At 47.1% G+C, this 14,011-nt stretch overlaps 3 non-coding genes and 1 pseudogene across 3 annotated transcripts; 2 read left to right on the plus strand and 2 right to left on the minus strand.

Moving 5' to 3' along the window:
* Positions 1–5,884: 5,884 nt before the first annotated feature.
* Positions 5,885–5,991, plus strand: LOC123458143. Its single transcript, XR_006635441.1, has one exon. It is a non-coding gene; the product is annotated as a U6 spliceosomal RNA (small nuclear RNA).
* A 1,132-nt stretch (positions 5,992–7,123) lies between these two features.
* Positions 7,124–7,195, plus strand: Trnap-agg. Its single transcript has one exon. It is a non-coding gene; the product is annotated as a tRNA-Pro (tRNA).
* A 360-nt stretch (positions 7,196–7,555) lies between these two features.
* Trnap-cgg lies at positions 7,556–7,627 on the minus strand. Its single transcript has one exon. It is a non-coding gene; the product is annotated as a tRNA-Pro (tRNA).
* A 4,720-nt stretch (positions 7,628–12,347) lies between these two features.
* On the minus strand, positions 12,348–13,335 carry LOC101598976 (annotated as a pseudogene).
* Between the last annotated feature and the right edge of the window lie 676 nt (positions 13,336–14,011).

The following is a 14,011-nucleotide window of genomic DNA, read 5'->3' on the forward strand; positions in this document are numbered from 1 at the left end:
TGGTCTGCCGGGCACCGTGTGAAGAACGTGATTGGACAGCAGGACTGTCCGTCAGTCTCTGCCCGTCGGCCGGGCACACGGGGTCGCTCGCTGGGCGCTGCAGGCCAGCGGCAGTGCAGTGCGCCTGCGTGGCCCGCGGCGGGCGGGTCCTGGCTTCGCTCAGGGTCGAGCCCCACGGTTCTTTCTTCACTGTCTCTCCTCGCCGCGGGTGTTTGCCGGGTTACCGATGCGACTGTGTTCGGTTTCTCCTGGTCTTACCTAAAGAAAGGCAATTCATTTAAGCTTAACGAGAGGGGGAAAAAAGATACTGTGAAAAGTGTGATGAGAACAAAGTAATATTCAGCCCCTTGCTTCCCCCCCCCCCCCCCCGCCCTTTGTCCTGTGCTTAAGGTCTGTCCTTTGCCTGAACTGGATAGTTCGTGTTGTAACTTGAGAAACTGCGCATTTAAACAAGCCGTCTCCATCTTGCCTTCGCCTCCAAGGAGCCACTCTCTCTCGGTTTCAGAGTGACAGGACAGGAGTGGGCTTTGGACCTCTTTCCCTACGAACTAAGCACCGGTAAATGTACTTGTTTATGACTACCAATGTCCCCTTCTAGGTGACATGAAAAGTTGGGATGCTGTCGAGTTCCTCACCTTGATTCTAAAGTGCCTCGGCTGACTTGAACTTGGCCCATGCTAGCTGGCTGCTCAGCAAATAAATAAATACTGAGGAGTGGTTGGAAGGGTCCTGGGAATACCGTCCCCAAGGGAAGCACTGGGTGGGGTGGGGGTACGGGGGCAGGAGAACTGGAGCTCCGGAGAAATGACAGTGAAGGAAGAGCAGGAGAGACCCAGATGGAAGACTGAGGGAGAAAAACAAGTTTTGGTCAGGACAAATATGCCAAAAAGTCGAACAATCACAGCACTCAGGTGGTATGAATTAAGGATGTTTGCTATTTATGATTTGTACTACTCTAATGTTTCATAATAAACTGGGAAACTATTAAGAGGCCAAAATAAGTGGAGGAAGCTGGGCATGGTGGTGCATGCCTTTAATCCCAGCAGTACAGCAGAGGCAGGAGAATCACTGTGAGTTTGAGGCCAGCCTGGAGTTACAGATCAGCCTGGGCTACAGTGAGCCCCTACCTTGAAAACAGCGGCAACAACAAAATAGAAAAGTATGGTGAAAGAATCCATGCTGCAACCTCTCATTCAGAGTTTTGTCAAATGTCAGTTTTGTCCGCGTCTTTGCTGGTGGAGTACATTAGCCTCACAGAATAGCAGCTTCCCAACTACCTGGCAATGGGAGAAGCTAGAACTGCATGCCTGGGACATTTTGCCTTTTCCCTCAGGAAGTCCTTCTGATATGTAGGAAGCAGCACAAACCAGTCAAACTGTAGATTAAGTTACTTGAACTAGATTCTACTCTCAAGAAGCACCTAATTTATTAGCAAAATGATATTTTCAAAAGATGTTTGGGGGGGGCGCCTGGAGAGATGCCTTAGCGAAGTCTAAGGGCCCATGTTCAACTCTCCAGGACCCACATAAGCCAGGCACACAAGGTCACACATGTGTGCAAGGTGGGCACCTGTCTGGAGTTTGATTGCAGTAGCTGGAGGCCCTGGGGTGCCAATTCCACCCCCCCCCTGGCATAAAAATAAAAAATAAGGGCCAGAGAGATGGCTTAACAGTTAAGGTGCTTGCCTGTGAAGCCTAAGGTTCGATTCCCCAGGACCCACTTAAGTCAGATGTGCAATGTGGCAGATGCATCTGGAGTTCATTTGCAGTGGCTGGAGGTCCTGGCACTCCCATTCGTTCTCTCTCTCTCTGCCTCTCTCAAATAAATAAATAATATTTTTTAAAATAAATAAAAATAAAAGATGTTTGAAGAGGAAAGGAATAACTTTAGGAACCATAGTTCTGGAAGTATCATCGCTTCCCTGCTGATGTGACATATAACACACACACAACACCTCTGTCCTGAGAACCACTTGTCCTAGAGGAATCTGGGAAGAATGGTGGAGAGTGTCATCATTGAGATGGACTTTTAAGGATGGACAAAGGTTCACCGGAGAAACAAAAAAGGGTACCTGAGTGTGGTGACTCACAACTGTAACCCCAGCACAATGCAGACTGAGCCAGGAGGACAGCCTCACCTTGAAGCCCAGCTTGGGTGGCCCAGTAGAGTACAGTGTGAGTCTTATCTCAACAGGGGGCGGGGCTTCAGAGATTTGGGAAATGGCTCAGTGGTTAAAGACTTTTGCTTACAAAGCCTGCCGGCACGAGGTCAATTTCCCAGACAGGCGCTCATCTGCAAAAGAAACTTTGTTATGCCTCCCCCCTACACACACATGCAAAAGAAAAGAAAAGGAGAGGGACTGGAGAGATGGCCTAGTGGTTAAGGCACTTGCCTGAAAAACCTAAGGCCCCAGTTCTGATTCCCCAGGACTCACGTAAGCACAAGATGGCCCATGTGTCTGGTGTTCATTTATAGTGGCTAGAGGCCCTAGTGAGCCCATTTTCTCGCTATCTGCCTCTTCCCAGCCCCCAAATAAATAAATATCAAGAAAAAGTAGCAGCAGCACACTCAGAGAACAGGAAAGCATGGCCCAGGTGCAAGAAGAAACGGTATGTAAATCACACATGGCTTGCAATTTCAGGGGCGTGAGAGAAAAAGAGAATGCTAAAAACGTGGGTGGCAGTGATATCTTCAACAGCCCCCAGTTGTCACTGTTCTGCAGGCAGTGGAGAGCAACAGGATAGTCGTTCTCATAGTGGCAAGCTCTGAGGACATAAGGTGTTGATGTGGGGGTTGAGGAGGAAGACAGGGCTTGCTAGGTGTCGTAGAACAAGAATTATAATTAAATAATTGAGTGGGAAGTTAGTCAAGGCAGGGCGGAAAGTTCTCTGTTGCCACAAGATTGAAATACTGTGACCTATGAGGAGTGGCAGAAACATGTTGAGAATTAGCTTTAAAAAATTTTTTTTCGAGGTAGGGTCAGGCTGACCTGGAATTCAAGGTGGACTCAAACTCACAGCCATCATCCTACCTCTGCTTCCCAAGTGCTGAGATTAAAGGTGTGTGCCATCACACCTGGTTTAAATTTTTATTTACAAGCAGAGACAGAAGAAAGAAAGAGAAGCGAGAGCAAGAATGGAGTGAGCCAGTGCCTCAGCCACTGCAAACAAACTCCAGATATATGCCTCACTACTTTGTGCATCTGGCTTTACGTGGGTACTGGGGAATTGAACCCCGGGTTGTTAGGCTTTGTAGGCAAGCACCTTAACTGTTGAGCCAGCCCAATTTTATTCTTTTTTTATTTTATTTATTTGAGAGAGGCAGAAAGAGACAGAGAGAGGAGAGAATGGGCAAACTCCAGACGCATGTGCCACCTTGCATCTGGTTTATGTGGCTCCTGGGGAATTGAACCAAGGTCCTTTGGCTTTGCAGGCAAGCACCTTAATGGCTAAGGCATCTCTCCAGCCCAAGAATTTGATTCTTAATGGACAACACTTAGACTAGTTGCAGATGAATCCAAGACCACCCAGAGAAAGATTTGCCTGAAATAAAATCATTTACACTAACTGTCCTATGGAACCAAGGTCTTAATCCGAAAGAAGCATGTTTGCTAGAAACACGTGGAAACCAGAAAATTAAGCTTTTCATTTCTTCTGAGCCCTGACACCACTAGATTAGGAGAATAAAAAGTAAGGAAACCCTGAGGGAGGGATTAGTTTTTCCTTTTTTTTTTTCTAGGTAGGGTCTTGCCCAGGCTGACCTGCAATTCACTAAGTAGTCTCAGGGTGGCCTTAAACTCAAGGCAATCCTCCTACCTCTGCCTCCTGAGCGCTGGGATTAAAGGTGTGCACCACCACGCCCAGCTTGTTTGTTTTTTGAGGCATATTATTACTCTAGCCCAGGCTGACCTGGAATTTGTAACCCAGACTGGCCTCCAACTCATTGCAATTCTCCTAGGGAGCTGTTAATTATTATAGGAGGATATGTCACCAGGATTCTTCGTTCCCTGTAGCCGGGATAAAATGTGCGTCAAAGTTGGGCTTCCTCGTGTCCTGCTAATATCCATGTTCTGCTTTTTAAAAAATAAATTCATTAATTTCTTTTTTTCATGTTCTGCTTTTCAGAGGCCTAATTCCAGGGAAGGATGTGTGCTGGACCAAGGGTTGGGCTTTGTATTCCTGTCACCAAGATAGGGACATTTCCCACTGTTAAACAACTCATAGGCTGTGTCTTATTATGTCAGCTTTGCACAACACTATCATGAGAGACAAGAGATACTCTAGTATTCTGGTGTGCAGAGATAAAAACAAACTCCTGGGTTTGGTGGCTCACATTGAGGGGATTGATGCAGGAGGCTTGCTATGAGTTTGAGGCCACACTGGGCTACAGTGAGACCATGGCAGAAGGGGAGGTGCAGGGAGGGAATCTGATAATATTATAGCAAAAATAAATAAATAAATAATAAAAAGATTCTTAGGAAAACAATTGAGTGAAAACTAGAGAAAGGCAAGTGTAGCTTGTAGGGATGAGGCCTTCACTAATCTGAAGTGGTTACATTGTTTCACCTAGCATATTTTGTAACTTCTCTGTATAGGGAAAAGTAAAGACTTCCTAGGTGTCCAGGGCACATTTTTTCCCAGTTAGGTTATGAGTGAATAAGCTATCCTGGCATCTAGAACTCGTTAACATTTTCAAAGGTATTCTTACCCTTCTTGCCTTGAGCCTTAAGAATTACAACTCAAGTTAGAACAGTTTCAAATAAAACAAAGAACGACAGACACTAAATATTACAAATCCAAAGCTATAATTTGCTGGTGTCAAACCCTGGGAATAAAGTTGAGAATTCAGGGTTCAGCACAGTGTATGCCAAACGTTTGTTACTCAAAGGAGCAACAAATGAATACACTGATGAATGGCACAAAATAAGTGAAGGAGTCTATTTAGGATAAACACACTGTCTGTTGTTTCCATTGCATTTGGTTATGTGCTAGGGTAACAATTCACAATTACTGTTGGTCAAAGTGCCAAAATTTGTATTGATAAGGAATTTGGGGAAAACTATGGTCATTCAGAATGACAGAATGCCAATCTTGCTATCTAACATAAGCCTCAATGAGAAGTGTTGAAGGATTTAAAAAATATTTTTATTTTTTCTTGCTGGGCGTGGTAGTGCACGTCTTTAATCCCGGCACTGGGGAGACAGAGGTAGGAGGATTGCCATGAGTTAAGTCAGCCGGAGCTAGAGTGAAACCCTACCTTGAAAAATATATTTTTAAAAATTTTTTCTTGACAACTTCCATCATTACAGACAATAAACCATGGTAACCAACCCCACTTTCCCCTTTGCAGCTCCACTCTCCATCATATCCCCTCCACATCTCGATAGTCTCTTATTTTGATGTCATCATCTTTTCCTCCTAGTGTGATGGTCTTGTGTAGGTAGTGTCAGGCACTGCGAGGTCATGGATATCCAGGGCATTTTTGTCTGGGAGCTGGAAGAGTACATTGTAATGAGTCCTACCCTTCCTTTGGCTCTTACATTCTTTCTGCCACCTCTTCCGCAATGGACCCTGAGCCTTGGAAGGTTGTGATAGAGATGTTTCAGTGCTGAGCACTCTTCTGTCATTTCTTCTCACCACTATGATACCTTCTGAGTCATCTTAAGGTCACTGCCATCTGAAAAGAGAAGCTTCTCTAATCAAAATTGGGAGTAGCATTAATATATGGGCATGGACATTAAGAGAAGTGCTTATTGGGCTGTTTGGTGAGCATAATATATACATTTAGCCATACAACAGCAGGCGCTACACCTCTAGGGCTCATGACACCCCCATTTGAAGGATTTAAAATATGGCTGAAAAGTCTTATTAAAGCTATGGGACAGGTGTTTGCTTCAGCAGCACATATACTAAAATTGGAACCATACAGAGAAGATTAGCATGGCCCCTGTGCAAGGATGACACGCAAATTCGTGAAGCGGTCCATGTTTTTTTTCTCAATTTTTATTAACATTTTCCATAATTACAAAAAATATCCCATGGTAATACCCTCCCCCCCCACTTTCCCCTTTGAAATTCCATTCTCCATCATATCTCCTTCCCATCTCAATCAGTCTCTCTTTTATTTTGATGTCAGGATCTTTTCCTCCTCTTATGATGGTCTTGTGTAGGTAGTGTCAGGCACTATGAGGTCATGGATATCCAGGCCATTTTATGTCTGGATGCAGCACTTTGTAAGGAGTCCTACCCTTCCTTTGGCTCTTACATTCTTTCGGAGGGGTCCATATTTTTTACGAACCACAATCCCCATGGGGTTGACTGCATCCCCAGTGAGAAAGGCCTCTTCAGAAAAAGGAGCAGGGAGGAGGAAAAGGATGGTACCAACATGTGTTGTTTACATACAAAATATGTCCATATCTAATAAAAAGTGTTGCTTAAATAAAAACAAAAAACACAATATGGACCCAAGGGGAAGGGGAAGTGATATGGGACAGGGCTGGAGAGATGTCTTAGTGGTTAAGGCCTGCAAAGACAAAGTATCTAGGTTTGATTCCCCAGGACTCACATAAGCCAAATGCTCAAGGTGGCACATGTGTCTGGAGCTTATTTGCAGAGGTTGAAGCCCCTGGCGGGCCCATTCTCTCTTGATAATAAATAAAATAATTAAATAAAAATTAAATAAAAGTTATGGGACAATCAGGTCACATCTAAACAATTAGTTGCCAAATATACAGTAGAATAATGTCGATATTGAGTATCTTGTCCTCTAAGAGGAGACAAGATTGCAACCCAATTTTATATACAATTAGTTTTAATATGTTAAAGGGTTTTTTCTGGTTACACATTGCTGTAATGCCTGCACTTTAAAGGTGGACATAAGAAGGGTCAGGAGTTCAATACCAGTCTTGGCTTCCTAGTAAATTTAAGGCCAACCTAGACTACACAAGCTCCTGTCTCAAAAGATTTTGAAAACAAGCAATCAAACAAAATATCTCACACACAAAATCGTCAAAAATCTGTAAATACATTTGAAGAACATAGACAAAACACAAATGACCACTTGGGGGCGTGGGACTAAGAACGTGAACCTACCTTTAGAAAGGCGGGAGGATCGCAAGCAACGTGGCTCGTTGGTCTAGGGGTATGATTCTCGCTTAGGGTGCGAGAGGTCCCGGGTTCAAATCCCGGACGAGCCCTCTTTTGCACAATGAGATTTCATTGTTAATAGGTAAATAGACTGAACACTGATGCTTTTTAAAGTGCGAGCATTTTCATTAAGGTCACGCTAAAAGGAACCACCCGGAAACGTGAAGGCTTTCTACCGTCAGGTTTGGCTGTCTCTGGGACTGGCCGGGTGGACAGAGTTCGCAGGGACGGCCGCCGGTCCTCGGCAGAGTGGGCCGCGGACATCGCCGCAGGACCGCGCCCGGCTCATCCATCACGTCATCAGCTTAACGTAGGCCTTGGGAAAAAGAAACAGATGTTACGATCCAGCTCCGGGAGTTTATTTCATGTGTGTTGAAAAGCAAAACAGTAATCTCTGATTGAAAAAGCCTGGGCTCGTCCGGGATTTGAACCCGGGACCTCTCGCACCCGAAGCGAGAATCATACCCCTAGACCAACGAGCCGCTCTCTGCAGCAGCGCTCCCGGTGCCTCCCTTCAAGCTCTGCCCCGCCTCCCGCCGCACTCGGGAGCTCAACCGGCCGGCGACCTTCTTCCGCGCTGTTTTCTCAGTTCAGGTCCGGGCCCTGGGGTCCATCCGCGCCCCGCGCTGCAGGCACGACCCGGGGCCCCGGCACGCGGACCCGCTGAATGGTGACATCCGCTCCGTTCCCGGCTGAGAACCGCGATCCCGAGCCCGCATCCCGGGGAGAAGGGAGCCATCGGCTGTCCCCGAGCACCTCGTACTGAAGCCACTGCTGGCCCGGCCCCTTGGGTCCTTCTGTAACGTTGCAGGGGAGAGGACAGTGGTCCAGAGAGGTCAGCGGGCCAGCGGCGATGCGCGTGGGCGCTCTCGCGACCCTGGAAGCTGGCGCAGCGGGGAGGGGCGGGGGACAGGGCCTCGGGGAGGATCGTGTGGTCGCTTGAAGGAGGGGAGGCCGCTGCGGTGGGCCGGATCTTCTCCCCTGTGCAGCTGGGTGGTGGAGGCGCCCCATTCCTTTCTAATCCCCCCTCCATCCTTAGGCCGCCGTGAACTCAGTGCATGTGGAATTCATTGCCTTGGCAGCCTGGTGAGACTTCCCCGAGGGTCCGCTGGTGTGTTTGCCCTCTCATCTTTTAACCGAAGGCTTCTGGCGTGCACCAGCTTCTCAGCTTTTCCCTACCTCCACCACCCCCGCTTCCTCTTAATGCCAGCGGACGCTTGGAGTATCACTTAACGATGAAGTCAAAACTGGAGTTTCGTGCCCTTGAGCAATAAGAAAGGGCAAATATGTGAAAATTAGCATCCCCACTTCCTAGCCACCTAGGAACTACTAAACGGCCCCGGACCTCAAGTTCCCCCTTTGCAAAATGGGTGAAGGGAAGACACACGCACACGCACGGAAAAAAGCCCCCAAACGGGAAAAGCCTGGCGTGGTGGCGCACACCTTTAATCCCTGTGCTCGGGAGGCACAGGTAGGATGATCGCTGTGAGTTTGATGTCACCCTGAGACTATAATACAGCGAACCCCTACTTTAACAACTGACAAAACAAAACGGGAGACCCTGTAAGTGATGGTGTAGAGAGCCCTATGCTTCGAGCTGCAGGGGCTGTAGCTAAGGTGGGCAGCTCTGACTAATCTCTCTCTATTGCTTTGAGGCTAAGAATGACTGGATCATCTTCTGCTTGTCCTCTTCTTGAGCTGAGGATTGAGAGTTTGCTTTTTGAGGAGCTACTCGGGCGCTGGAGAGATGGCTTAGCGGTTAAGCGTCTGCCTGTGAAACCTAAGGACCCCGGTTCGAGGCTCGTGCGTCTGGAGTTCGTTTGCAGTGGCTGGAGTTCCCTTTTTCCTCTCTTGTCTCTTTTCTGTCTGTTGCAGTTCGAAGCCACCCTGAGACTACACAGTGAAATCCAGGTCAACAGGTCAGCCTGAGCTAGAGTGAGACCTCATCTCGAAAAAACAACAGGGTCTCATTGTGGCCAAGTGGGTCTGTTGATCTGGAGCTCACTCACAAAAATCCTTCCACTCTCCTCAGTGCTGGATTTGTACGGCTGGTTTCTGGATGGTGCTTTTAACTTTCTGGTTGGTAATTTGGAGATGAGGGTAGGGAAGAATCCCCTCCCCCCGCCATTGAGACTGTATCTTTGGCCTTCCCCCCATTGAGGCTACCTCTGCTGGGAGCCTTCTGCTCTGCTGAGCATGGAGCCATAAGAGACGCCTACCTGTGCAGAGCATATACTCTCAAGACGTTGGTGGTTTATTGTTTTAATGTTCCGAGACTGTTTTCCTATGCCTTAACTTGTCAGCAATGGCTTTCTAGCTAGTCCAGCAAGACAATGAGACATTCCATTGAGATAAACACTGTGATTAACTCATTTGCATGCGCTTTTTTCATGTTTGGGAATCTTTTCTTTTTTCGCTGTAGGATCTTTATTTTTTTCTCTCAATTTTTATTAACATTTTCCATGATTATAAAAAAAAATCCCATGGTAATACCCTCCCTCCCCCCACTTTCCCTTTTGAAATTCCATTCTCCATCATATCCCCTCCCCATCTCAATCAGTCTCTCTTTTATTTTGATGTCATGGTCTTTTCCTCCTCTTATGATGGTTTTGTGTAGGTAATGTCAGGCACTATGAGGTCATGGATATCCAGGCCATTTTGTGTCTGGAGGGAGCACGTTGTAAGGAGTCCTACCCTTCCTTTGGCTCTTACATTCTGTCCACCACCTCTTCCGCATTAGACCCTGAGCCTTGGAAGGTGTGATAGAGATTGCAGTATTGAGCACTGCAATCATTTCTTTCCATCACCATGATAACTTCTGAGTCGTCCCAAGGTCACTGCCATCTGAAAAGAGAAGATTCTCAACCCAAAGTGATAGTAGCATTAATATAAGGGTATGAATATTAAGAGAAGTGCTTACTGGGTAGTTTGATAAGTATAGTATATACATTTATCCAGACATCAGCAGATGTTACACCCCTAGGGCTCATGACTACCCCTGTTTTAAGTTTTCAGTATCAGGGATGTATTCCCTCCCATGGATCAGACCTCCAGTCCAATTGGAGGGCAGTTGGTTTCCACCATGACAAACATGCCACTATTGCACCCATTGGCTCATTTGGCCTGGCTGGCCAATTATAAGGCTTGCAGTGTCCACTGTTGAGTATCTTCACTGGTAGTTTCTCTTTCTCCCATTGAACTGCATATAGAATGGCTTCTTCTAGCTTTTTGTCAGCAGGATTATTTTCTTAGTACATACACCCAGAATTGACATGGTTAAAGGGTATGAGAACTTTTTGTTTTGCTTTTGGTTTTCAAGGCAGGGTCTCTCTAGCCCAGGCTGACCTGGAATTTACTATGTAGTCTCAGGGTGGCCTTGAACTCACAACAATCCTCCTACCTCTGCCTTCCAAGTGCTAGGATTAAAGGCATGTGCCACCATGCCCCACTTCTTTTTTTTTTTTCTTTGGAGAACTTTTTGTTGTTGTTGTTGTTGTTGTTGTTGTTTTGGTTTTTTGAGTAGAGTCTTGCTCTAGCCCAGGCTGACCTGGAATTCACAGTGTAGTCTCAGGGAGACCTCAAACTCATGGTGATCTTTCTACTTCTGCCTCCTGACTGCTGGGATTAAAGGTGTGTGTGACTACGTCGGTTTAGAGAAAATTTTTTTTTATTAGTGGTTTTTATTTTTATGTTTTAAATTTTGAGACAAGGTCTTACTGTTTCCTAGGCTGGCCTTGAACTTACGATCTTCCACCCTCAGCCTCCCGAGTTCTGGGATGAAGGGTACGCCACCGCACCTGACCTTTTTTTTTTTTTTTCTCCTCCCTTGGATCTCAAATTTCTTATTAATCTTGCTTTCTGAGAACTTCAAATGACCACTGTTTGTACAGTTAATTTATATAGGTAGAGCCCTTTTTAATATTCTCCATTTCAGGGGAGTCTCCCAGATTCTGTCTTTCCTCCAGAAGCATTACTAACTTCAACAGATGAGCCTGGGAACGCGGGAGCCCGAGGTCTTGGCCCTTCAGTGAGAGCTTCTGCTTGTCCTGGACTTCATTCACTCAGGAAGAAGTCAGACCTGGCTACGTTGATGTCCCTTCAGTAGGAATGTCACCTGCTAAGGACCAGAGGCTCCAGGTCAAAGGACCTAGGCTGCCCTTGGCCCCTCTGTCCCAGGGCTGGCTTCAGCTGAGCTGGAGGTTTGAATCATGACAGTGTGGTGGGGTGGCCACAGCTGGCAGGGACTGTGTGGATCAGAAATGCCATCAGGGAAACAAAATGCCCAGGTCACAGAAACGTAAATATCTGAGCTTAAGATTCTTCTCGTGTCTTCCTCAGTTTAAAAAGACTCTTTTTTTTTTTTTTTTAAACTGGGTATAGTTGCGCATGCCTTTAATGCCATTACCCAGGAGGCAGAAGTAGGAGGATCACGTGAGTTTGAGGCCACCCTTAGACTACACAGTGAATTATTCCAGGTCAGCCTGGGTTAGATAGAGCAAGACCCTGAAAAGCCAAAGAAATCTCTTTTTTTTTTTTTTTTTCGTGAGGCAGGGTCTCACTTTAGCCCAGGCTGACCTGAAACTCAACTCTGTTATCCAAGGCTGGCCTGGAACTCACAGTAATCCTACCTCTGCCTCTCAAGTGCTGAGATTAAAAGCATGTGTCACTTTATCCCTTTTGTTTTTCAAGGTAGGGTCTTGCTCTGGCCCAGGCTGACCTGGAATTCACTATGTAGTCTCAGGGTGGCCTTGAACTCACAGCGATCCTCCTACCTCTGCGACCTGAGTGCTGGGATTAAAGGTGTGCGCCACCACGCCTGGCACTTTATACTTTTTTGAGAAAGGGTCTTACTGAGGATGGCCCTGAACTTGTGGCAATACTCCTGCTTCAGCCTTGAGTGGTGGGGTCACAGCATCTGGCTTGAGTAAAGACCTTGAAGGGACTTGGGGGGGGGGGGATGACAGAGTGCTTGTCTAACACACATGAACGAAGCCTTGGGTTCCATCGCCAGCGCTGTGTAAACTGGGCGTGGTGATGTAAGCCTCTAATCCTAGCACTTGGGAGGTGGAGCCGGGGACCAGAAATTCAAGGTCATCTTCAGTTACACTGTAAGTTCAAAGCCAGCCTGGGCTACACTGAGACCTTGTCTCAAAAACAAAAACATTAAAAAAGCCAGGAACATTCTAGCACCTATCTCGGGCATCATTGCCCCAGTGACAACACTGTCTCCAAGTTCAGGCCCAAGGACTGCTCTGACTTCATCCACGAATGGCATCGGCGCTCAACTGGCCACTGGGGCACTGTCTTCTGACACAGCCTGGCCAGAAGCCCAGCCAGCTGCAGCAGGGAGCTCACGCCTTCCGCCACTTTCATGTGCGTGTATCCAATTTCCTTGACAAATTCCAGTTTCAAGTACTCAGCCATGGGGAAGGTTTTGCACACTCGGAAGATGTTGCCGATGACATCCTCCGAAGAGTAGCCCAGGTGCCACAGGTGGGCAAGGATCTGGCACATGTCTCCCTGGGCTGTGAAGATGATGGCTTCCAGGCCATCATCCGTGTATGGTACTTTTCCTCTCTCGATGACATTCATGAGCCTTGCGAGGACCTGGGCGTCTGTGAGCTTGGTGTAACGGAGCACCGCGCAGAGCGACTGAATGGGTTCGATGATTTTGTCCGAGGCGTTACAAGCCAGGGCAAAGTGGGTGGTTTGGGAGTAGATTTCCATGGTTCTCCTCAAGGCTTGCTGGGCTCCATCCGTCATGCTGTCTGCCTCATCCAGGATGATGATCTTGTGCCGGCCTTTGGGAAGGGTCACTTTCTGTTGGGCAAACATTTTGATTTTTTTCCTCACGACATCAATGCCTCTGGCATTTGAAGCATTGAGTTCCAGGACAGCGTCCTTCAAGGCTGGGCCCAGCAGGGCTCGGGCCAGACACAAGATGCTCTCTGTCTTGCCTGTTCCAGGAGGCGCAGTGATGATGACATTTGGTACGTTCCCTTCTCTTGCAAAGACCTCCAGCCTGCTCATGGTGTCTTCATTTCCAACTATTTCATTTAGCTTCATAGGCCTGTATTTTTCAATCCACGGTAGCTCGTAGTGACCCGCACTGCCTGGGGCCTTGCTTGGGGCCAGGCGCGGGGTCCTGCACCCTGTTCTCCGCAGAACCGCCACCACTCTCCTCCTTTTTTAAAAGAAAAAACCAAGCAAATGATATTTATTTGTTTGCAAGCAGAGAAGAGAGAGAGAGAGGTTTGCCAGGGCCTCTAGTCCCTATAAACAAACTAAAGACACATGAGCCACTTTTTTGCATCTGGATTTATGAAGGTGCTGGGGAATCAAACTTAGGTCATCAGACTTTGCAAGCAAAAAGCACCTTATCCATTGAGCAATCTCTCGAATCCTGGATGAGCACTTTTATACTGTGATCTTAAAGAAAAAGTTTAGAGCTGGTCATGTTGGCACATGCCTTTAACCCCAGCACTCAGGAGACAGAGGTAGGAGAATTGCTGTTAGTTGGAGACCACCCTGAGACTACATCAGAGTGAGACGCTACTTCAAAAAAAAAAAAAAATTTAAAGCCGGACATGGTGGCACATTCCTTTAATCCCAGCACTCAGAAGGCTAAGGTAGGAGGAGCTCTGTGAATTCAAGACCAGCCTAGGACTACAGAGTGCATTCCAGGTCAGCCTGGGCTAGAGTGAGACCCTACATTGAACCCCCTCCAAAAAAAATTTAACCCGGTGTGGTGGCACAAGCTTTAATCCGAGCACTTGGGAGGCAGACGTAGGTGGATCGCTGTGAGTCGAGGCCAGCCTGAGACTCCATAGTGAGTTCCAGGTTAACTTGCGCTAAAGCAAGACCCA

Source organism: Jaculus jaculus, chromosome 1 (genome assembly GCF_020740685.1).
Source record: "Jaculus jaculus isolate mJacJac1 chromosome 1, mJacJac1.mat.Y.cur, whole genome shotgun sequence".
NCBI lineage: Eukaryota > Metazoa > Chordata > Mammalia > Rodentia > Dipodidae > Jaculus > Jaculus jaculus.